Source organism: Mchenga conophoros, linkage group LG17 (genome assembly GCF_057382185.1).
Source record: "Mchenga conophoros isolate Kocher_MC1m ecotype Shallow Benthic linkage group LG17, M_conophoros_male_GT1.1, whole genome shotgun sequence".
Taxonomy (NCBI): Eukaryota; Metazoa; Chordata; class Actinopteri; order Cichliformes; family Cichlidae; genus Mchenga; species Mchenga conophoros.
The window spans coordinates 23,449,749-23,475,958 of NC_140542.1; the positions used below are offsets into that span (position 1 = coordinate 23,449,749).

Genomic DNA, 26,210 nt, shown 5'->3' on the forward strand with positions numbered 1-26,210 from the left:
AAAGACAAAGTGTCACCTTTATTTGCAAACCACACCCACAGAATGCTGTTTGGCATGGCTTTTTATAGGCACACCAAGGGACTCTTTAAAGTGTTATGACCGGGGCTTTCAAATTCACACTAAGTTGGTAAAAATGAGAGAAGTTAATCATTTGGCATGAACAAGAAGTTTAGTAAAGGAGATGGAGATGCCAGAAAATTTGTTTGACAAGATTAACTTAACTTCACAAAAGTGATGTAGTTACTGAACTTTATGCTTTAATGTGTATTTCCCACCCAGTTGGCAGGTGGTTACCTGCTAACAGAAGAGAGAGAACTGTCACTGTGGCTAAACCTGAACCAAACCACATATGAGTCTGGGCTTTTAGGAAAGGGCAAAAGAGTACTGCTGTAAAGGAAAAGGGTGTGCTCCAACACTACGGCAAAAAGAAAAGAAAAAAAGAGAGCTTTGTAGCTCAAACGCAAAAAAGTTACACACTGACAACTCACTGCTTGATTTCTGATTAAACTATTTATTTATAACTATTCATTATATTAAAATATACTACAGTAGAATACAAACTATTGCAGATCAGGAACATTTAAAACAAATCCTGAGTTGAGGCGATGAACAAGATGTTTATAGTAACTAGTAATTATGGGCATTACCAAAGGTGTGTGGGTGTGTGCATGCGTGCGTGCATGCGTGTGTGTGTGTGTCAGTGGAAAAGGAGTATCTGACCCCCTGTTGAAAGTTTCAGTGGCCCTCTGTCTAAAATTATCAGCCAGGACAAAGAGGAGTCCACTTACACACCCTGTAACCTGATGACACACACACACACACACACACACACACACACACACACACACACACAAAAAGTGCTCACAGCCCCTGAGATAAAAATAGCACACTGTGGATGACCGGAAATGAAAGGACGTATGGAGGCCGGACATATGCCGCATAAAACAGCGACCACACACAAATACCAGCGAAGACTAACTGATTAAAGGACCTCGTTATTTAAGGCCTCATTTTTACACTTTTACTCCTCGTTACTCACAAAGTTCTCCACTCAGCTCTGAGGGCACTGCAACACAGTAAGTCCATTAGAGGAAGTAGCACATGCAGCGAGACTGAGCAAACCCAGAGTTTTACTGGAACTGCTTATTCAGAAGTGAAACGAAAGGCAGAAAGCGAATATGCAAACATTTATCAGGTTTAAACAAGTTTGTGTTTCATTTTGTCTGCTGAGGTCGGACACACATTTGTTTAGGGACAATGGTGCGTTTGATGCTTGCCGAAACCAATTTTAAAAATCAACAAGAAACGAGAAATGAAAACGAAAAATGTTTCATTTTCTGCTGATTCACGTTTGACCTACTGCACCTATTAAATGAGTAAACAGGGTTTCTAATAAACTGGAAGTCAGACATATTGCTGGTGTTCACCACCCCTCATTTCTCAATGTTTTGTGAAGAAAATGGGTGTAGTGCAACCGTGAATGGAAATACAGCGGAAGGCAAAGACTGTTTGTACAATCACTTTAAAGTCAGTATTTTGTGTAACCACCTTTATTCTTCAACATAGCCGAAACTCTGAGGCCGATTTCCTGTAATTTCCTTAAGTAGTCTTCAGGAATAGTTCTCCAATAGTCCTTCTTCCTGAAGGACAATGAAAAGTTCTTATTTGGATGTTGGTTGCTGTTTGATGATCCCACACTTCTTCATTAATGTTGAGGTCTGGGTTCTGGGGAGGCCAGTCCATGACTGATTATGTTCCACTGTCTGGTTTTCTATCCAGGTATGCTTTTACTGTATGGTATTGCATCAAAATCTAACAGTACTCTTCTATGCTCTGTAGGGAAAACAAATATTATGCTAACTATGCCAAAACACTAAGATTTTACATAATTTAATGCCTGTCAAACATTGGCATTTTTCAAAGATGGTTGGAGTGGAATGAAAAGCAGTGAAAAAGCAGTCACTGCTTACTGTAAAGTGCTATTCCTCAAGACCACTTTACAAAATTGCAAGGAGGTCTGGCTCCTTGGAAACTAAATATAAAGACTTTTGTACAGTAGTGTTCACCTGCACATTTGGACAATTGTGTTCATATTTCTCTGAGCCAGAAACACAGACAAAGGAAATCTTTCCTAAGCAATGCAACAACTTTCTGCAATGCAATGCATCATCTGAGAGCAAATGACCATCAGTTAACATTTCAGCCCTGTACACTACTTTAAACTGTGCATACTGAGCCATTATAATGTCACCTTAGTTTTTAAATTAACTTTGTTACTTTTTACTAAAATTATTAACATGTCTTCCTTCATATAAAACTTTTTACATGAAGTGTTGTATTTTATTCAAATTTGTACTTAAACGGACTGTTATTACATTGAAGACTTGTACTGTTTGCTAATTTTACTCTATGATTTTCTACTTAATTGAGCCATTTTCTGGGATGGATGTGCCACATATACTTTTTATGTAGACAGACCTGCACTAAACAAGATGACACAGAAAAAAAAACAAGACAGAGGGAAACACCAAAAAACAGAAGCGAGGATAAAAATGAAAGTAAGCTCGAAAAGTAAATTCCTGAAAGAATTTCCAGAACAGCAAATACATTAAAACAGGAACCCAAAACTCAAATACACAGCACTCTAGCACCATGAGCTCTTTCTTTAATAAATGCTGCTGTTACTGACGTTAGCGAGTATCGCTATCACAGATGACAGCCAAAACCAGGAAAATCAGATCCTTCAGAGAGACACAAACACATTTAACCCTGCCGCTTACTGCCGAGGATTATTGTAAACTGATTATGAGTAGTGTGTGTGTGTGTGTGTGTGTGTGTGTGTGTGTGTGTGTGTGTGTGTGTGTGTGTGTGTGTGTGTGTGTGTGTGTGTGTTGTTCATGGAGTTCTTACTCATAATGAAATGACCCTGAAATGAAAGTGTGTACCTGAGAGGGGTTTGTTGTCTTGTTTTCTCCTTTTGGGGGGGGGGGGGCTTGTAGCCAGACAGACAGAAGTAGTAGTACCCTTAAAAAAGGCCCATTAGCATCACTCTCTTATTCAGAGGTCATGGGCCACCATTACATTTGAGTGAGTCCTAATCTACTAAAAGCAGACAGGATCACAGGAATTATAGCTAGCTCCTAAAAATCTAAACATAAAATGAAAGTGGTCTCTGAAACACACACACACACGGCATGCCTGACTTGGAGTTATTTTAAGCAAATTTGTCCAGAAAAAGTCTGCAGAAGCCCATCAATCTGAAAATAAATCTTCCTCAAAAGCAGTTAAATAAACAGGAACGACTCCTCAACACTGCAAATCCAAAAACAGGAAGTGTCTAAAGTAAAGACAAAAATCAACAGAGCAATTCACTGCACGGTTCACCCTGACCTGCAGAACTTCTAACATAGTTTTATTGCACTTGGACGGTTTTCACCCTCTTCAGTTTGAAGCACCAGTAGAAAATGATCCTGTATTATTACACCAAAAGCTACCCAGCAGTAGACAAATTAAAAACATCTCTACCTACACCATGAAAGTCCCAATATAATGGATATGATTCTACTTAAAGTACCTCAAAGAAATCTACTTAATTTTATTATTATTTATTATTTTCTTCCTACTTTCGCCAAGTGCTTTCTCATACTGGGTCATGATATCTGAACGAGGAGTTGTCTCTGTATTATTGAAGGGTCTTTACCTTACAACACAAAACGCCTTGATGCAAACAATAAGTTATCGATCACAATAATAATCCTCCTTTCTAACATTTAAACCTTTCCTATTCAATGTGACCCTAAAATTTTGACTGAACCTATAAACTCATCAGCAAAGTGTTGCTGATGTCATGGACACAGGCTGTTTTCCCCACACACCTCTATAATACAGAAGCTTTTGGGCATAAGAATGCAGGTTTAAAGCACGCACATCTTTTATGCTCATGACTTTGCAAGTTTAACAAAGGAAGAAAAGCTGTAAAATTATCAGTCAATATAAAATTATATTTTTGCCCAGTGCCCGTCCTTAGTAGCTTCCAGTGGAGATATCAAACTTTAATTTTGGACGTCACTTCTAAAAACTTGGAAAAATCTCATTCCAGTTCTAACACCACCTACTCTTCCTCTCTTCTTCCTTTCCTTTTCACTCATTTTTCCCCTTCACCATCTCTCCTCTTTTTTCTGAACACATCACTCTTCTTCAGTCCTCCTCCTTCCTCTCTCTCGCTCTGCTTTGTCATTGTGCACATCACCTTCACTTCTCTCATACCTCCCCCTCTAATCTTCCTCCATTCTCCTCCCACTGCTTCGCTCCTCCTCTCCCTCACGCTGCTGTCATCCTCTGCCCCCCTCCTCCTCCTCATTTCTCATCCTCCCTTCTTGTCTCATCTCCTTATTTCCAGCCTCCTCCTCCTCTTCCTGTAGAGGTGGGTTGTCGGCGTTGCCACGACAACGGCACAGCGGGAGCATCGGCAGCTCATCCAGTAATTGTATTGGTGGAGAATCTGCGTGTTGTGTGTGTGTGTGTGTGTGTGAGGAGCGTGTTTCAGCAACTTTACAGTAAATGCAGTTAATTAGACAGACACCCCATCACCCTATGTGGGATGACAGTGTGAATGTGGACACAAAGTCATACACATATACCGTCTTCAATACACAGCCCACACACTGAGGATGATGTAATTCGCCAAATGTTTTCTAAATACGGATCCTTTGCATCCACCGAGGGATCAACAGTTACTACAGCAGGAACTGTTTATGTAGTTTTTTCACTATTCCAGTGATTAAGGTGGGAAGAAGATATGATTCTCGAGGTGGGTGGTACGGATGATGTACAAGCCTACAATGGTTAATTTTCCTCCATAGCTGCAGTCATTTAACCAGTTTCTGAAAATCACTGTGTGGCCACAGAGGCGAGTCGTGCCTGTGCAACACTGCTCATGATCAAAGCTAAAGTGAGAACAAAAGTAATAGGCACAAAAATAAAAAGGCAGCTGCAAGTGGGAGGAATCGGGCTTAACATCTTCGGACTCCAGAAGATGTTGTGATTACGTGGGAGAAGCTGGTTAACAAAAGAGACAACTGCACCAGTGTGGGTTTACTCTGAAGTCAGTTTCTTTGCACAGACTGAGTATAATTGGAGAGAAATCCAAATGTAAAGGTTTACTTTTACTGAGAGCAACCACTTATTAGATTGTGTAGAAAAATGAATAAATATGCTTCATTTATTTAACTAATTGTGCCAATCCTAAATGTTAAGATTTTCCAGTCATGTCATAAGCCTTTTATACAGTGATGTTCTGTAAGGGGTTATCTTGTGAAAGGCCAGAAGCTGAAAATGTCACATCACTGTCTAGATTAGATGTGAATATATAATACATAACAGATTGTTTTTGTATAACAAACAGGTACTGGCCATAATCCAAGGTTAGTTTGCACCTCAGACATGGATTAACTTGCAGAAAGACCAAAGTTAAACTTACTTATATATTGATTGCTTACTTTAAAATCATCACACTGAATCCTGTAAAGGGGATGTGAATATTTTTATGAGATGCCACTTCTGTGGTGAATATTTATATATTGTTTATTATGTAGATCAGGGGTGGGGGAACTCAAGGCCTCAAGGGCCGGTGTCCTGCAGGTTTTAGATGTGTCCTTGATGCAACACAGCTGATTTATATGGCTGCAGGACACTGACCCTTGAGGCCTCGAGTTCCCCCACCCGCGATGTAGATGATGTATTTTAGGTTTACTTTGCATTTTTGTAAGGTTTACACTTTGTATGGATGCTACCCTGACCAGGTTTCCCTTTATAATAAAGGGACTTTTGTTAATACTTTTATTTAACCAGAAAGTCCCTTTATTGTGATTTACAGTGATTTAAAATTACCTCACGGCACTGCACACAAAGAGGGACTTCCAAACCAAAATAACCAATGTCAAAATTGATTTGTCTGACTCAATCAACTCCCACTGATGTTGGAATATAGTTTTGCAAGCAGCTACTGCAGATTCTTTCTGTATTACTTAGACTGAAACAATATAAAGGCTTAATTAATGATAATAACACTGATATTAGTAGTAAGTTGCACAGCTTAACATTTCTACCACAGTCCAGTCTTTTATTTTAACCAAAAGAAACCGGCATTATTTTTGTTTCAAGAGAAGCAATGAATATGCCATTTCCAAAAAAGGAGTTGCCAGTGGTTGGTTTAAGAAATGTTATTATTTTCAGCTTTGTTCCTGTTATATATGAATACCAAGAAGTTTATTTTTAAGAACAGTTTCATACTTATGAGTAAGATCTGCATTTTAAACACAAACCCGACAGAAACTGACAAATAAATTGTTAATACTGAGAAACAACTGAGGAGCCAATTATTTCCACTAATTTCACAACTTGAAACATTTTCTTAAAAACATTAACTGTATATGTGGAAACGAGACACATTACACTTGAGTCGTTGCTTAGATGTAGTTCCAAGTGAAATGTTAAAGATGAACAGCTCTCAACCGTTATTTTACAGCCTACTTTTACAGTGTACGTTAATCTACACAATCACATTGTTTATTTTATAAGCTTTACATAATAATACTTTGAGCGAGTGGTTTATTGTTATATTGTTGTTTTCTCTATAAACGTGAAGTTTTTGTGTAGAATCAACAGGTACAGTATCACAAAGATTTCCTGTATACTTACCACACTGAACGTTTCTCATTATCCAACAGGAGTTTAATTAAATATATATATATATATTTATATTATTTTAAAATGATATTACAATTAAACAATTAAAATTTGTCCTGAACAAGTAAAACTCACAAGAGCGTAAGTGATTTTATAGTTCTCCTCTCATTGGGCTGTTCATGATTTATGCCAAACTATTATTCAGCATCAATATAAGTTAGGCCCACAAAAACAAAGAAAGCTCATTTTACTGTAGGTCATTGAAGAATTCAGCTGATGTTTTGTTGTTGTGACTATTTACAGTTAAATAATACAGAAATACCCCACTATGACTGAGTGTGCCCACACTTTTGACTGGTACTATGGTATTTTTATAGTTGACTTGCCATTAAACTCCAGTCACTAACTACATTCACTGTGAGCTACTGTAAAATTACCTGTATGTCTGCAGTGCTATATTACAGTGCTAAAAGAATGAAAAGCTGTTCACATTGTTCAGATGAAGCTACAGGCAGAACTTCAAACATCTCAGTGGCTCCACTCACCTGTAGCCAAAAATTCGATGGAACCAGCGCACTTTTCCCCCCCTCCTTCTCCTTCCTGCCTTTGCGTGGGTTTCAATATTTATCATTATTATGCTGAAAGGTTTTCTCACTTACTCTGTAACTAATGCTTTCCAAGATAACAGAGAAAAACATCCCAGTGCAGACTGAATCACCCAGAAGTTGTTTCCTTACACACTCACAGCACGGCTCGGGTAATTATGCCAATCAACGTGACGGGTAAGAGAGACCTGACACCAGACATCTGAGCTCTGTACTATGTGACAATGACCGTGTGTGTGTGTGTGTGTGTGTGTGTGTGTGTGTGTGTGTGTGTGTGTGTGACAGGCAGGATGTGTGCGTTTTGATCAAGTTACTATTAAGTTATGATGTAACCACAAACAGCCAAAGTAGAGGAGATAAAGTTCATGAAGCAAATTAATGTAGTGAATTTAAATTTCTTACAAAGACGCACCAGCGAGTGTGAGAGCAGTGGTATCCGATGAACTATGACACTGGATCCTCTGCTCTCCTTTAGCCTCTGCCTCTTTTTTCTACATCAACAAACTTTCAAGCACATAGATGAGGATAACCAGCACCAGAGTGTCTTCAGAAAGTAATTCAAAGCAAACCAATCAGTCAAGCATCACATTAAAGTATTTGCGCGTCATACATTTTTCTCTACCCCTTTCTGTTGGACTTGTTTATGCTCTTTATCTTCTCACTGTCCCCTAACCCCCAGCTGGTCACAGCAGATGGCTGCCCCGCCCTAAGTTTGTTAAGATGGAGTTTTAACAGATCTCTTCCTGTTAGAATTGAGTGCTTCCTTCCCACTACCGCCAAACACTTACTCATGAGGTTCAGCTTACTTGCGGTTTGCATTACGCGAGTCATCCATCCTCACATGCACAGACAACAACACAGACAACAGAAAAGGATAATACAACCTAATGAAGAGGCAAATAAAGAATTCACACAGCATTATGGAAGATAACAAAACCATGATTTGTTTATCTGATCGGTAGCTGCTGGACTAAAAGCCTTAAGAAACTGAAAATTCACTGTGCAAAGGTTGCTGCCAAATGAAAAAGAAAAAAACAAATCTGACCAGCCAGTTTGTAACTGTGTGTAACAGAGAGACTGGGTTCAGCTCCAGCTCTCCGCTCAACCTCCACTCAGACCATTTAATACTTTGAGTTAGTATCTTTTTATTTCTTTTGAGTAATCGCCTTTCTTTAAACCTAACCCCGGTCTTATATACTACAAGCAGAAACTTTTTCAGACTTTATCCTTCTCTCTGTGCACCTTGGATTAGTAAAGGTTGTGCCAGAAACCTCTATTCTGTCTAAGATTTTACAAGAGCAGCTAGCTTTAAAGTCAGACCTTCTACCAAAATGTCTGTAGCTGCTGTCTTTCTATTACATGTACTTCACTTTAAAGCCACACAATCACAATAAACAACTCATCTAAAGTTTACTTTACTTCATCGTCTTTTCAGTAAAGCCTGCTCTAAGGATAAGCAATCAAGGTTTCCCTTTTTTATTCATTGCACCACTTCTGCAAACAAAACAAAACAAAAAAAGAACAGATAAAATCGGTAATTCTGACAGCATAAGTGTTTTTTTTCCACAGGACTGCTAATATTTCAAAATAACCAATATATCATTTAACGATATAGGCAAAAAGTTGTTGGAAGGGTGTTTAAACACTTTTCTTTTCTCTTATTTTCCTGCCTGTCTCCTTTCCCTCCTTACTGCCCTCACAGGTGAATCTTCTCTATTTTTGGAACATTACATAAGAGGTAACCTGGCAAGGGCAACTTGAGAAACACATGCAGACACACAAATGCATGAGCTCATGCTTAGATATGCACGTGCACACACACACACACACATCACTCTCATAAGGAAAGGAGAGTTGAACTGAGTGTTCGTGCAGCTCAGAGTTAGACCGATGTGGGGATTTAAAGGCCAAGAAGACCAACCTGCTTTATTTTTATACTGACAGAACTTAACTCTTGAGAGTGCAGGTTAAAAAGAAAAGTTCAGAAACGTCTTTAAAAGATCAATAAAAAAAATACGAGTAATGCTAATTAAATTAATCCATGTTATGCAACAATATAACACAAAATATCCAAACTGAAATGCCAAAAAAAAAGGCTTCACTGAAAGGTCGACTCTCACTCTGTGCGTGTGCAGCAGGCTTTTGTAAGTTTAACATTGCATCACAGCTGCTTTTCTAAACTATCTGTGATGTCAAAAACCAAACCTCCCCAAACAAAGACACTGAAGTCTGGCTCCACAAAATCTGCACAACTGCACAAATCAAATCTGATGGGTATTTAGTACAATTTTGCCATCGAGTCAGGTACTTACTGAAAGCTTTGTGAATTTACAGTGAATTTCCTTGAACTAGAATTAAAATGTAAAAACAGCTAAATAAATGTATAAATCAAGGCGGACGTGGTGGGAAACATGAGGTAGGGAACTGAGCAGAGATTAATATGTGTTAATCTCACAAATTGGGACGCAATCAATGCATTATTGGATCAGATATCATTCGGATCTCGACTCAGACAGCTCGATCGGGCATTAGTGACAACAAGCCGATCCATTTATTAATTCAATCCTATGAACTGGCTGCTAGCAAGAAGCCAACAGCTTCATATTTGCCACGCCGACAGCTTTTCTTTGTAGCTGCAAAAAATAAGAAATCAATGTTTTTCTGCTCATAACTGCAGCTTCGTAAAACAAAAAAGGAAAAGAAGAGAAGCTGTTTTTTTTAACTTGCTATATCTAAATGTTTGATGTAAGTGGTGATGGGTATCCATATGAAAAGTCTCTCCTGCAGGTTATTTATTCTAATGGTAATGCTAGCAACACTTGTCTTATCCATTGATTGGCGATCAGTCATTTTTTCTATAATTATGTTGTTCCAGAAACAATCCCATCAGGAAAAAGTTTGGATCCAACAAGTTCCCTTCTTCCAGCGACCATTCTGATCACTTCCAAAACCTTTTCCTTAGGTGGCTAAGTTTAAAAGTGAGTTTTTCCTTCCCACTGTCACCAAGTGCTTGCTCATATGGGGTTGTTTTATTGTTGGGGTTTGTAGGGTCTTTACCTCACAATATAAAGTGCATTGAGCCAACTTTTGTTTTGATTTGGTGCAATATCAATATAACTGAGCTGAACTGAACTGAAAAGGCAAACACTGGTCCCCGAAAGCCCACAGCCTCCATTGCAGGATGCCTGTAGGTACTGACAAAGATGTGTAGAGGCCCAGGAGACTTGAGTTGTTTGGAAAAACTTGCATAAGGTGTCACAGCAGACTGAGTGAGGCCTGACACAAATCCAACTATGAGCAACTTCAGTCCTGAGAGCTGCATAGCAAAAATGAGTGTCCTACTCTGGAAATACCATTGGGTCATTCCATGAAATATCAGTGAGTGTCCTACCATCAGAAAGACTTTAACCCTTTTACATGGCGTGATGCATAAACAATTCTTCACAATGAAGCTCAAAATATTCAACAGTGGAGTAACAATGAGCAAAAGTGGCATTCTGTATGGCACAGAGACGCTGCAGAATGCCAATGAAGCAAACACCAATTGTGTCTTTTCGCAACTTGTCAAACTGCCAGTGTTTACAGTAACTTCATCACTTTTACTGTCATCACTTGGTTTTTATTATAAACCCCCAACAAAGAGGTGAAACTCATCACAAACGGGTACACAATGATCTGTGTGAACATGCTTCGCGTTACAGGCTTAATGTGCGCACAAATACACAAGGATGTAAAAACATAATTTAAACTGAGCTCAAACACTGACAGTTAAGGACATCTCAATCCTGCCAGCCTGCCCTTCATTCACTATCTAACAAATGCCTGCTCTATTCTGCTGTCGCTCCACTTCTGTTTCTTTATCTCTCTCCTTTCAATCTCATCCCAATTTTCCTCCCATTATTCTCTCCTCCACTCTCTGCCTCTATGTGGGTCACTGTGAAAAGCTCGTACATTGCCTCTGGTGACACAGCATGCCCAGCTCGTGTGCACGTATGTGTGACAGAGACACACAAATGCAGGCCTCAGGTAAAGGCGTCCGACAGATTAAAGTTGATCACCACATGCAAGCGTGCAAGATGAACTCGAGGATTCAAACAATTTAGACCATTACAAAAAAGAAAAACAAAAAAAACAACCCTGTCTGGTACTCTATGGAAGGTTTCTGCCTCCATAACAACTCTACAGTAGGTGAATTTAGCTGTAATAAGCAATAGCTGCAGGCTAATGGTGTCTGCTAGGCTTCACCTCCACTAAGAGGAGTCATTCAGCTGGATCTATTTTGCTGTATTTGTGCTGTTGGCGTTTTCTGAAGGACTTGCTATGTGGTGCAGGAGGTTTATTCTTTAGTTTTGGAGAGTTAAATTCATGTCCTTTATCCTTCTGCTACTTTGCGCCAATTAGCTGATCGTCCAATAGCTGTGCAACCCATAAAGTTTATGAATGCCATGTGCTAGCAAGCTAGCCCACATTAGCCAATAACTCAGCACTCCGCGCTCTCATCCAAATAAGACTACTTCTACACCAAGAAAAACAACATGGCAGCTGCTAACACACTCATGAGTCATGTTACTGTGGCTACATCTATTTTTTTAAATGCAGTCAACGAATTTGAATCCAAAAATCAGTGCACTCTTTGGATGGTATTGTAGTATAATTGACCCCCAATGCAAGCTAGGATTTTACTTTGAAAATGTTAAACTAACATTACAAGCCCCATCCATGCAAAACTGTTTACATAGAGCCAAGCACACGGTCAGGACCTAGAGTCACCTGTGTAAGCACTCACTCCTCACACATAGCAGTTACAGCACCTAATCAGACACAACTTTAAGTCTTAATATGTCTTAAATGAGTAATTATATAAAATGTACTTCCTGGAAAAAGAAACCCAAAACGGTTTTGTGTCTGGCTGTAAACATGTTTTTTTCTGCCATAAAGTTGGGCAATCTAAAAGTTGACTGTCTTTTGGAGTCAGCCTTGAATGGCCACTGGAGGAACTGCATTATTTGGCACTTTCTTATTTTTTTTTAAGCTAGAAGTCTGACTACTTAGAGTAATCTGGTGTAGTGTCTTGGTTTCTGTGTAGGGCTGGGCGATATGGCCTAAAATCCATATCACGGTATAATTTGAAGCATGTGCGGTAACGATATATATCGCGATATATTCTTTTCTTCTGTATATTTTACACACTATGAGGCACACTTAAAATCCTTTAATATTCTCAAAAATCAACAATGTTCCTTATGTATGAATTCTGGTTGTGCTTACTGACCTCGAAACAATTTTATGTGATACACAGCACGCAGAAATCTGTCAAAAAATGTTTTAGACTTTGGTAAGCTATGAAGCCGCACCGCTTGATGGATTGGCGGAGCATTACGGCTGCCGTAGCCAGGAGCCTCACGGAGTAATCTGGGTCCAAAACGTCTGCTTTAGGTCCCAAAGTCAAACAAACACTGCGGCATCACTGAGAGTTACAAACTGTCTAAATTCTTTCATCTTTAATAAAATGATCAGTGTTGCTGCTTTACCAGGTGTAACAATTCAGTTGAACATCCAGGCATCCATGAAAACAGAATTTATTAAATTCAACAGAGTTAGAAGTTAGCAGGAAGTTAGCAGGAAGTTAGCTTGCTAGTTTCCACCTAAACATGATATAGCATGTTCTGACTGAGAGATTTCTGAAAAAATAAAAACGTACAGCTCTGCTACCACTTCCAACATAAATGAAGACAGAAAATTAAACAGCAATGACGTTTGTAGGGTTACAGAAGTTGGACTAGCTCGTATATAATGATTTCCTACGTAGGGCTGTGCGATATGACCAAAATCTCATATCCCGATATAAGAATTCTATCGTCCGATAACGATATAAATCACACAAATGTAACATTTTCTGAAAATTCTGTGAATCTCGGGCAGCTCGACTTGCGGGAAGTGTTTCCAGCTGCGCGTCATGTACCTGGAGTCCAGTGTTTTAACAGATGCATGAAACTATACATTTTTAGACATAAGTTGTAAAGGCCGCCGTTTTCTTTGTGAGTATTTGTTACACAGCGTGCTGCAGGGAAAAGCCTGTTCTAACATTTGAGTCTAAGGTTTATTTTTTAGCACCTGGGCCCTGTTTCAGGAAGCCGGTTTAGTGGAAAAACTGAGTAAGTATACCCTGAGTTAACGAAAACTCTGGGTTTTCGGTTTCACAAAGCGAGTTCAGCTGAAGCCTGAGTGAGTCACTATGACGACACACGCCGTGAAGCTAACCTGCCCCCTAGCAGGTTTACTACAACTAACCCTGACTGTCTCCGCCCCTTTGTCGGAAACCTGACAGTAGGAAGTGTCGGACATGGCGTGCCCCGTCCTTGAAGAGCCAGTAGATCGTGAAGCCCAAATTCTCCGCAGAGCTCTCCGCCGGGAGAGAGTGATTAGAGCGCGTTTGGACATTTTATCATTTCCTGATGATTTTCTGTGCGAACGTTACCGTTTCTCAGCACAATCTATAAGTTATTTGAATAACATCCTCAGGCCATATATTACGCATGTGACACATCGCGGACATGCTCTCAGTTCTGTACATATTATTTGTATTGCACTTCGGTTTTTTGCAAACGGGAGCTTTCTGTATAATATTGGTGACGCTGAGCACGTTTCCAAGGCTACCGTCTGTCGGGCAGTCAGGAATGTTACAGTTGCACTGAAACGTCTCCTGTACTCGTTTGTGGTGTTCCCCGGTCACAGACCCACAAGATTTATCAAAGAGGGATGCCACAAAATTGCAGGTATCAGGATGACCAAAACTTAATTTATGATGTGGTGATACTTGGACTACTACTTAAATTTTACATTTATTTTCAGGATTCCCAGGCGTGTATAGATGGCACTCACATTCCAATCATTGCTCCTTCAGTAAATGAAGGAGACTATGTGAACAGGAAGTCTTTCCACAGCATTAATGTACAGGTACATAGTTCCCTGTAGCATTTCAAACTAACAAATTATTTTATCATAGTAATGGATGCTAATTTGTGTTCTCTGCACTGTGAAGATCATATATGATGCTGCCAACATTATCACAAATGTGGAAGCCAAGTGGCCAGGCTCTGTCCATGACTCACAAATATTCCGTGAATGTACACTGAGCACAAAATTTGGACATGGTGAGTTGAGAATACTTTAAAATATATAAAGACCAATTGCTTCAGGGACATTTGAACTGAAGTGTACCCTTCTGTCTTAGGAGAGTTCACTGGCTACTTGCTTGGTGATAGGGGGTATCCATGTTTACCCTATTTGCTTACCCCTTACCCTGACCCTGAACCAGGCCCACAGCAGCGATATAATCTGGCTAATTGCAGGACAAGAGCCAGAATTGAAATGACTATCGGAATGCTTAAGGCCCGGTTCCAGTGCCTGCAAAGACTCAGGGTCACCCCAGAAAGGGCATGTGACATTATTGTGGCATGTGTGATTCTTCACAACATTGCCACAATTAGAGGAGAACACTGTCCTTCTGAACCAAACATCAGCAGTGATCCAAACCATGAACATCCTGACCCTCCCACGGACATACAAGATGGAAGAGCAGTCAGAGACACCATATGTCACAATCATTTCTTTTGACCCATCACCTCAACATGTTGAAAGAAGAATAAACAGATTTTTTGTTCAACTGGCTTTATTGGTCGCCTGTATTTCCTGTACACAAAGTATTAAAAGATGTACACCTCATAAAGTGTCTCTGTTGCTTCCTCCTCTGTAACAGCTGTCAATGTTTCTTCATTATTTTCCTGTAGTAAAGAAATAAACAACATTGCTGTTCTACTGTACACTCATATAATCTGTGGAGTATTACTCACAACTGCATGTTGGTCTGGCTCAACAGGAGGCTGCACCAGATGCAGTACACCACCACCATCAACTGATAGAATATGAGGTTTATACAGGTCACTTATAACTTACAAGGGACCAAATGGCAATTAACAAACATACCAATCACCTTACATTTCATTGTCATTATGTTCTCAAAGACAACCAAGACTGAGGGAAGGCAAAATCAGTAGGAAAATAACTTCACTACAAAATAATCCATTATGGTAAAGAGTTTATCAAATGAATGAGTAGCACTGCAAAGGTGACTGTGAAGAAAGGATGTATGCACATCATGTATTATTTTGGATTTACCCCCTATGTAGGCACTTGTGTCTTGCGGGGTTATTGACTCAGAGGATGTCCCCACAGAGATGCCTTCGGCCACAGGGCGCCCACTGTTTTGGCTGAGGGCCAACTGCTCAGCCTCTGTGAGTGGTGGTGGTGGAGGACCCCCACCTGTTTTTCGGGCCTCCGCTTTTTTTCTGTTGGCTATAACGGGCCACATTTGAGCATACAGAGTAAGCAAATATGTACTTGTAATGTGCTCAGATAATTTCAATAAGTGCTTACAGAAAGAAAATTAATGTAGCCTCTAACTGCAATTGATTTACATAGGACAAACAGACCAAGCACTATGGCTCATAATACAATTACACCTTACCTGTTTGGACTATATTTTTATATTTCATTTTTACTTGCTGCCAGGAACGTTTGGGGCCTGTTGGGTTGCACCTGCGCTCACATCACATCACAAAATAAAATGTATAAAATAACAAATAAAATAACATATGATAAAATAACGTGTTAAATGGGTGGAAATCCCTAGATCAATGTTTATATTAACACTCACGCATTGACTCTGTCGGCTATGTTTTGCCATGCATGCTCCCTGTCTTTCGCAGCTGTGGCTGTGTTACTTTTTTCCGCGGAATTTGCGTGTTATCGGCATATGCTGCCATCAGAATTTCGGCCTCAAGCGCTGTAAAATACATTGATCACGCCTTCTTTCCCTCCGTCTCCATGGTGACTCGCTTAATCTGTGCTCCGCTTATCAGGGCTTTATGTATCCTCGTCCGCGCGCTTCACTTGGGGTTAAAGCAACTCCGCGTTGACTGAACTAATTGTTATCAGCCTTTCTGAAACCGAATATTCCGAGTTGGACAGTTCGGGATTACTCAACCGTGAGTGTCGTTTTTCACTCTGAGTTTTCTAAACCGGCTTCCTGAAACAGGGCCCCGGTGGCTCTTTTTTACTTCTCATCCGTAAATAATCTGCTCTTTCACGTGATTCAGTTTATTTTGAAAAGTCTCAACAGGATCTTGAGCTTTATTGTGAAAGGTTTAAGTGGAACATAAACAAGCAGACACGCGATGGTGTTACCGTCGTTGTTGCTAACCACAACGCATAAAAACAGGCGCTTGTCCGTCCGCAGTGTGGTTATATTAAATATAAGAGAAAGAGAGAACTTAATATAGCCACTACAGTGACCATCAAAACGATGAAAAAATATTGCCATAAACAGTTTATTTTGCGACACCACAAAACAAACGATAGCGTAAAATGAAACAATAGACGTTTTTATTTAGTCATCCGATATATATCGTTATATTGAACAGCCCTAGTCCTATGTGATCACTAGCAAACAGCTACATTAGCATAACATTAGCACAGTAAAGCTGGAGGATGAACGCTAACTTATTTCCACTCAATAAAAGTTAACGTGAGGGATTCTGGTGGTTAGGGACAAATGCAATTGCATAGCAGGATGCTATAAACGGACCAAACTTCAGTCAGGAGAACAACTGAGATAATCCATCCACAATACAAGGTTAGTCATTAATATACTGCAACAACATGGGAATAGAGCAGCTACGAGAGAATTCAGCATTAATGAATCAATGGTACGGAAGTGGAGGAAGCGCAGTTTTTGGCTTTCCCCATATCCCAAAACTGCTTCGTCTCTTTGCTATGACTGTCGCCCGGCATAATTTGCAGATGATGTTGTTTGCAGCCGCTGCAATGCTTTCGACCAAAACAGGCGCAGCTTGATGACACCATCAACATGCGCTATCGCAGTAGAGGGTTATAGTCAAAATCTCTACCGTTGGCCAAATTTATATCGTTTCTACCGTATACCGTTTATACCGCCCATCCCTATTTCTGTGCTACAATAAAATGAAAAATAAAATTAAAAAAAGAAAATCATACACATTCAAAAATGAGATTAAAGGTCCTCGCAAAAAAAAAAAAAAAAAGATTTCATAGGTAACCATGTTTACTATCACCCACAACTAGAGCTGGGCGATATGAGATTTTTTCATATCACGATATGTTTTTTTCATTTCAGGCGATAACGATAACTATCACGATATAAGCCAAATAAGTATATTTGTAAGATTTAAATGTGCCGTTGCTCACAAGTAAAATGTGAAATAATCAGCAGCTTGTTTTTATTTAAATATTTATTTCCCATAATAAGTTCAACAGGGTAGATGTACTTAAGGAACATGAGACTTTTTCAGATAAATAAAGGCAAATATTGCAAACTACACAAAAGGCAGCCGCTAAAGCGTTTAAGTTTCAAAATAGAACAAACGAAACAGACTAAATTGTCAATTCCACTTAGAAACAAAATATTAATTCTAAAAATAAATCTTAGTTTGTTTTACAGAAGAACAGACAAAACTGACTAACTTTTGTCAATATCAAATAAACTGAGAACTAAAAGGAAATTCTCAATTTCTCCTTGTTGTATAGCTTAGCTTTTCAAACAGTTTTAACAGTTACTTTAGTCTGACAAAAGCCGAATGACGAATTAGCGCTTCCAGTCAGAGACTGAGGCTACGTCCACACGTACACGGGTATTTTTGAAAACGGAGATTTTCCGTTTTCGTTTAAAAAAATAATCCCGTCCACACATAAAGGCAGAAATGAAGGAAAACGCTGCTATGAACATGCCAAAGCAGCAGGTGGCGCTAGATTCCTAACCGTGCAGAAATGTTGGCCAATCAGAAGTCTAGAAGCCTCGGTGGGAAAAAGTAAACAAAGCTGGGGCACAGAAGCAGAACCGAGTCGTATGTGTGGAGGGACAGTAACTGTGTGTATATGTAAGCATTTAAACACTGCAGAGAGTAGAATTAACAGTAACAGTATTGTAGAAATTCATTTCACCGAAACAATAACGTGGCGCACAGTGTGACGTATGCACCAGTTTATTGTATTTCCAGACTTGCTTTCGGCACAATTTACAGTGCACGCTACTCTGGTTTTTGTCAGACTTGAAATAGCTGAAATACCTTCACACTACGGAACTTCTATGGCTCTTCCGTTCGACAATCTCTCCGGCGTTGGAACCATCATCTGTTTTCTCTTCGGTCACGCTCGGTTGATTTTTCTAGTCGGCACACTCATTTCCTCCATTACGCGCTGGCTCCATTACCCGCTGGCTCCTTCCCAAACAAACACACGTGCGGCTTGGCACTTGTTCTGTACGTAACAAGTCACGCGACGTGACGCTGCGGCTGTGATTGGTTCGGCTCTGCGCTACTTAATTTGGATTGGCTGACCTTTTATTTTTTTTTTATTTATTTATTTTTTTTTTTAAGAGGACAAGAGCGGCGAGGTCTATTGCGATAGCTTAATTTCTCTATCGAGTAAAAGTTATATCGCGATACATATCGTTATCGTTCTATCGCCCAGCTCTACCCACAACTCAATTGCTCAAAGTAAAGTTAAAGAAAAAAAGAAAAGAAAAGTTAAACTCAGATAGCGCCCACTCTGCACAGCTAAAAGTTATTTCCACTGAAGTCCCTACAAGTCCCACAGTTTCATCGATATTCAATGATCGCTGGTCTCGACACCACTTCCAGTCTCTTCCTGTGTGTAAGGATGTTCAGATATCTCAGATTTCAGAATAATGATGCACCGTAAAGCTGAAAAATCTACCTGTCAGCGCTAACTTAATGCTAATGCAGCTCTATTATTTACCTCAAACCTCTCTGACATTTCTGAACTACAATGTCTAATAGCCGAAATACTAAAAATATACTGGTGTTACTCTCAGCTAATATTAGCTGATCCATCATCCTGGCAGGTTTATAGGTCTAGCTCAGATAATGTAACTAACACTCAACACATTGTGTATAGACACCAGGGCTGAAGCTGCCATTTCATCTTCGGTTGTGCGCTGCTTCTGATGTGTGCAGACATGATGAAAGGCTGTATTCAGACCAACAAAATGGCCTAAAGCCTCCTCATTTATTTCAGTGTTGCTGCTGCCTTGGCACAGCGAGAGGTGCTGAAGCAGAGGGATCAAGCAAAAAGAAAAACTCAGGGTCATCCAATTAGAAACTCAGTGCAAAATATTTGTGCACTAAAACAGCAATTAAATACATGTAAGGGCATGTTCCTGTTAAATAACAGTTTGCTTTGCAGTCACTGAGGTGGCTGAAAAATCACTCCTTCAAAATCCCCTGAATCGCTGCAGTGTTGTGGCATCGAAGAAGCTACCAACGCACCAGTCTCATATTTGCATCAGATATCGGTACAATAGTGACTCAGAAAGCTAGACCGGGTGGCATGACAGCATTCAACAAGTCTATATTGTTCTGTGTTACTCTATGGGCTCAAAATGTGGTCATAAATATTTTGTACTTGTAAAAAAGATTTGTATGTGTAAAAAAGATTTGTATGTGTAAAAAAGATTTGTGTGTGCGTAAAAAAGATTTGTATGTGTAAAAAGAATTTGTGTGTGGACTTAAAGTTAGGGGACCTATAGCTGCTATCGGATATTTATATAGCGATCCTCCAGCTTCAAACTGTATCACCCTTCAAGGACCTGCAGTTCAAAAAAAGCGCCCCTCGACAGCCAAACCCATCTGTTCTCTGATTGGATTGTTACATTTGTGATTGACATGACATTGACCAATCAGATGAAAGGAAGAAAAATAGGGTCAAAATCCGTACTTGTAACTTGCAGGGTTTTTTTTTTTCCTAAGTCCACACACAAATCTTTTTTACGCACACACAAATCGTTTTTACACATACAAATCTTTTTTTACGCACACACAAATCTTTTTTACGCACACACAAATCTTTTTTACACATACAAATCTTTTTTACAAGTACAAAATATTTATGACCACATTTTGAGCCCATATTACTCAGCCATGCATCAGCAGCAGTGCACAGGTTATTAGAGTGAGAGATAGCATAGCACAGAAGAAGCTAAAAGCAAAGCTCAGCAGTGTGTAGGTATTTCACGCTTCCCACACAGCCAGTTCTGGTTGGTTGTTTGCAGGTGATTTTGAGTTTTTAAAAAAAACTGCACGCGAAGTAAGATGACACCGCTGAAAAGGTCAGTCAATGAAGCTTTCCATGTCAGCTTCTCTGCCTCTGGCATGTTCTGTTTAACACTTATGGTATCATAAGGCGTGTTTGCAATTACTGATATGAGGAAATGTTCACACAGCAAAGAACAGAGAAAGGAGAAACCAAAATGCCCACCAATGGCAGCAAAGCATAAAAAAACTTGCACAGTGAGCTGAAATGAAACAAGTGCAAATAAATTTGCTGAATAACAAATGTGTTTTTTTATTAATAGTTTTTGTTTTAGTTCTTTCAGAGGCATTACTATGCTCTATGATTTTGCCTTGGAAATAATAAAAAAGAAGGATTACATTAAAGGCCCTGCCTGAAAACAGTGGATTGCTCTCACTATGCTGGGAGAAGAGAGAGAAGTTACCCGATGTGAGGGCGTTCAGATATTTTAGGATCTTCTCCTGGAAAGGTGGATCCCACAGTAGACCAGCAAACTCATAGAGTAATTGGCAGTTATGCACATGTTATAAAAGACTGCTGAGAGAACTGAGCTGGAAAGTGAAGTTTTCAATTTATGGTCCAACCTTCACTGATGGTCATGAGCCGTGCGTGATGAGTGAAAGAGGGAGATCGCAAATATAAGCAGTCACGGGCGGCAGACTTCAAGTGGATGTCAAAGAAGTGTAACAGGAATGACTGCTCAGGTGTCAGGTCTCCATCCGTCCGTGTTTGCAACACAGTATAATCTAGACTGTAAAGCCATTTCGGGTTGTTCAGGGATTTGAACATGATGCAATTTTCTTTTGAGGTTCTCTAGGTATGCCTAATGAGAGGAGATCCCAGGGGTAGATGTTGGAGGAATTATATATCTCATCTGGGCTGGGAACTCCTTGGGATGCCCCAGGAGGAAGTGGAAAGTAGAGCTGGGCGACAGAACGATAACGATATGTATCGCGATATAACTTTTACTCGATAGAGAAATTAAACTATCGCGATAGACTTCGCCGCTCTTGTCCTCTTAAAAAAAAAAGGTCAGCCAATCCAAATTAAGTAGCGCAGAGCCAAACCAATCACAGCCGCAGCGTCACGTCGCGTGACTTGTTACGTACAGCACAAGTGCCAAGCCGCACGTGTGTTTGTTTGGGAAGCAGCCAGCGGGTAATGGAGCCAGCGCGTAATGGAGGAAATGAGTGTGCCGACTAGAAAAATCAACCGAGCGTGACCGAAGAGAAAACAGATGGTTCCAATGCCGGAGAGATTGTCGAACGGAAGAGCCATAGAAGTTCCGTAGTGTGAAGGTATTTCGGCTATTTCAAGTCTGACAAAAACCAGAGTAGCGTGCACTGTAAATTGTGCCGAAAGCAAGTCTGGAAATACAATAAACTGGTGCATGCGTCACACTGCGCGCCACGTTATTGTTTCGGTGAAATGAATTTCTACAATACTGTTACTGTTAATTCTACTCTCTGCAGTGTTTAAATGCTTACATATACACACAGTTACTGTCCCTCCACACATACGACTCGGTTCTGCTTCTATGCCGCAGCTTTGTTTACTTTTTCCCACCGAGGCTTCTAGACTTCTGATTGGCCAACATTTCTGCACGGTTAGGAATCTAGCGCCACCTGCTGCTTTGGCATGTTCATAGCAGCGTTTTCCTTCATTTCTGCCTTTATGTGTGGACGGGATTATTTTTTTAAACGAAAACGGAAAATCTCCGTTTTCAAAAATACCCGTGTACGTGTGGACGTAGCCTCAGTCTCTGACTGGAAGCGCTAATTCGTCATTCGGCTTTTGTCAGACTAAAGTAACTGTTAAAACTGTTTGAAAAGCTAAGCTATACAACAAGGAGAAATTGAGAATTTCCTTTTAGTTCTCAGTTTATTTGATATTGACAAAAGTTAGTCAGTTTTGTCTGTTCTTCTGTAAAACAAACTAAGATTTATTTTTAGAATTAATATTTTGTTTCTAAGTGGAATTGACAATTTAGTCTGTTTCGTTTGTTCTATTTTGAAACTTAAACGCTTTAGCGGCTGCCTTTTGTGTAGTTTGCAATATTTGCCTTTATCTATCTGAAAAAGTCTCATGTTCCTTAAGTACATCTACCCTGTTGAACTTATTATGGGAAATAAATATTTAAATCAAAACAAGCTGCTGATTATTTCACATTTTACTTGTGAGCAACGGCACATTTAAATCTTACAAATATAGTTATTTGGCTTATATCGTGATATATATCGTTATCGCCTGAAATGAAAAAAACATATCGTGATATGAAAAAATCTCATATCGCCCAGCTCTAGCCTGCTGACAGCCCAACCTGACTTTGGAAGGACGGGTGGATGGATTACAGCTTATTCAATTAATACTTTCACTGGAATGATGCTGTGTATCAGCAGATACTCAAAGCCAAGCTAATGGTATTAGGTTTAGAACTGAAAAAGTTATATTGGTGTGTCCCCAAAGCCCACAACTCAATCTTGAGCTACCATAAAACAGGAAAACTGAAGCAGATAGCGAGCTATGTAAATTCGACAACAATATGCAGCTTCTTATTTCAGTCTCAGTCTGACCCTTTGCACATAAAAATACACACAAAAACACACAGGAACGTGACTGCACACATACACCAGCCGACAATAGCAGGAAGAAATCAACACACAAGAAACACACATACACTCACGGTCAGATTAACACTGTAGCATATACTTGTGTGGTTACTTACTGTCAAACAACACACAACAATTACTTCTCTGCACACACTCCACAATAATCACACACAAACATTTCCTTTACTCTCCATGCCTTAGCCGGTCTGGTGTGTCTGTGTGTGTGTGTGTACATGTGTGCAAAGCGGGGTGAAGTGTGTGGTTGTCATAGAAACCCCACTCAGACTTCCTTCCCAGTTTTATCCGAGCATGCAGCATTCCTCTCTGTGTCTGTCTGCCTTCCTCTCCGTCTGTCCGTTTGTCTGTGCCTCCACCGTGCGTTACATCGCTCCCCGCAAATCCCTTTCAGCACTCGGCAGCAGCTGAGAAACACTAAAGGCAAACGTAGCTGCAGATAACTTGCTCGAGTGTGTAGTCGCCAAGCAGTGGAAGAAAAGGAGCCACCAGACTGAGTGATTTCACCCAGCTGTCACTCCGCCCCGCTGAGCTGCATTGATTATCTGCCGAATGAAACGCACGGTGCACCTGTGGACCGTGATTGCCATGAATCAGCCCTGTTGGCACAGAATGGCACACTCATTCCAGGATCAGATTGCACAATGTTCGGGATCTGGATTGTGACAGAGCATGCCCTGGACCAGTCAAACCAGACAGATTCTGACATGGTAGTTTTGCTATCAGGGCCTCTTGAGATGTCACAGATTCACAACTGGTTCATTTAAACAACGAGACACCAGGGTTTTCCCTCCTTTTGTACTGCAGCTATATTCCATGGCAGATATTTTTTCAACAGGAAAATAACAGGTGTAACTAATAACATTAAAAACAACTGGATTCTATAGACCAGCTTAGAGTGGGCGTCACAATTATGTCCCTAAAGTTGCCATGCACATTTTTTGTAGCAGAAAAACAGGAAATGAGTGAAAGAAAACTAGTTTTGTGCTTTGATCATCAGAACAGAATCGTAAATAACTTCAGTGTCACTCATTTAGATGCCCTTGAAGCAAAATTGAAGGTTGCAAGCAGTTAAAAAGGACACACTGAGGGAAACGGTTCAGAATTGGAGTGACTTTCATCAGATTTAGCCTGGTGAGAAATCTTTGGCGCACATAAGTCGTGTCGTTAATAAAGAGAAATTAGCGACGGCAGAAACTACAGTAGACTTTTTCACATTACTGTGTTAGCAGAAGTAGCTCGTAGGTAACATCTCCAATGCTGCTCAGCATTAATGCAGCATTTAGTGAATAAACAGTGCAGATTTGGGATTTACCCAAAGCTATAGCTTTACCCCACATCTGCACAGATAACTGACAACTGCAGCACGGACATGTCTGTGCATGAAAAACAACGAGTTCACACCCTGACTTCTGGAGTCTTTTACAGTAATGTGTGGTTGTGAAGCAGCTACACTGATCCATGATGATCTCAGAGGGAAAGAAAACAGGAGGATATGCTGGTGTGATTTTTAAACAAGGGCATAATGCGACTTTGCACTTCTTAAGCCTCGCTGCTTAAACGTCACTCAGCAGGGGGGGCAATGTGTGATCTTTATTATTATATTAAGATTAAATAATATAATATAAAGGCAAACTTACATAAGCTTTCATTAAGATATCGTCTGTGTTTACATGGGGGAAAAAAATCTTTCGTCTGATTAAAACTTGGATTAAACTGTTCACTGTTTAAATGGACCAAAGTAACCTGATCATGACGCTGAAGAACAAATTGTGTTTTCTGTCTTTTAATCGTTGCCTTGCTGCCACAGATTTTACTTTCCTCCTGCTCTTTTGATCGAATGAGTGTGATTTGGCAAGAATCTTTTGATGACCTTATTTTTATAAAGTATATGCTTCATATAAATAAGCTTTGAACCCAGTTACTTGTGTCCATATAAACATGTTTATTGTTACGTAGTGACTAAAAAAAAAAAAACATCTTAAAGTAGAGGTACCACAATCCCAGATCAAATTATTGAATAGTTCTTATTATTGAAAAAAAAACTCTGTTCTTTGTCTTTGGGCCCTTTCCACAAGTTATACAAAAATACGCTACAGCAGAGCTGTCACTTTCTGCCGTAAAATGTGTCATCATCATTTATAAGCACACACAAAAAAAATGAGCTATTTTGTCGAGAAGGTTTCGAGGTCAAAGTATTGTTCAAGCTGCCTCACTGGCATAGATTTGTTGGAAACAGAAAATGTGTTTCAGCTGTGATTTTCCTGCTGTGACAACTCACAGGTCTGTTGGGTAAAACAGGTGCCCAACAAGTGATTATTAAATTTCAGATTGATGCACTTGCAGTCCAGAGTCCTGATTCCTACTCAGGTCCTTTAACACTTTAATTCCTAATCTGACCCAATAATTACATTTACCTTTATCTGCACAGAACACTTTATTTTATACTGAAGATCTTGGTTCTGCTCAAAAAGTGGAGAAAAAAAAGAAATGAAACTCCTTTTTGATTACCATTTCCTGTCTGTTGGCAGACTGACTCTAATAAAAGTAAGATAGTAACAAATAAGATGAAAAAAAAAAAAGTAACCTGTGAATGTAGACAGTTAATAGCAGGTTGCTGCATCTCAAGTACTGTATGCTGAATTTTGCTAATGAGAAAGTTGCTTTGGTGAGATTCACACACCCACAGATGGAAAATTTAGCTGTCATAACAGAACAACTGTCATGCACATCCTTCAAAATACAAACAAAGTGACCCTGACTGAAACAATTCAGGAGTTTAGTGGTTTTAATTAAAGTGACCAAGTATGGGATTTAGGGGGCATAATTTAGGGGAATACAGGAAAATCTGAGCTATACTGAAAGGAAAACTTGAAGGGGTCTCTGTGCTGGACAAACTATATAACAACACCATGTATAAATATATGTCTATTGTTCACTAAAGCGTTCATTCTTAAGGAAGAGAAACTGGATGAAAAGGCTGAGGTATGTCAGATTACAGAAAAACTGGGCTGAAAATCAGTAGCAACAGGTCTGATTGAGTGATGAATCAAAACTTGAAGTTTCTGGTCATCACTGTGTACGGAGGAGATCAGGGGAGAGATATAAG

At 39.7% G+C, this 26,210-nt stretch overlaps 1 protein-coding gene across 5 annotated transcripts in view; it reads right to left on the reverse strand.

Moving 5' to 3' along the window:
• The window catches only part of dgki (diacylglycerol kinase, iota), a 106,089-nt gene that overhangs the window by 53,025 nt on the left and 26,854 nt on the right, over positions 1–26,210 (reverse strand). Inside the window, exon 1 of one of the 5 annotated variants that reach the window (XM_085253091.1) lies at positions 1,549–2,023. The exons of the other annotated variants lie outside the window; for them this stretch is intronic. The gene's annotated coding sequence lies outside the window, so the exon portion shown is untranslated. Of the gene's footprint in view, positions 1–1,548; positions 2,024–26,210 lie in introns of those variants that run through there. 5 annotated transcript variants of the gene reach the window in all.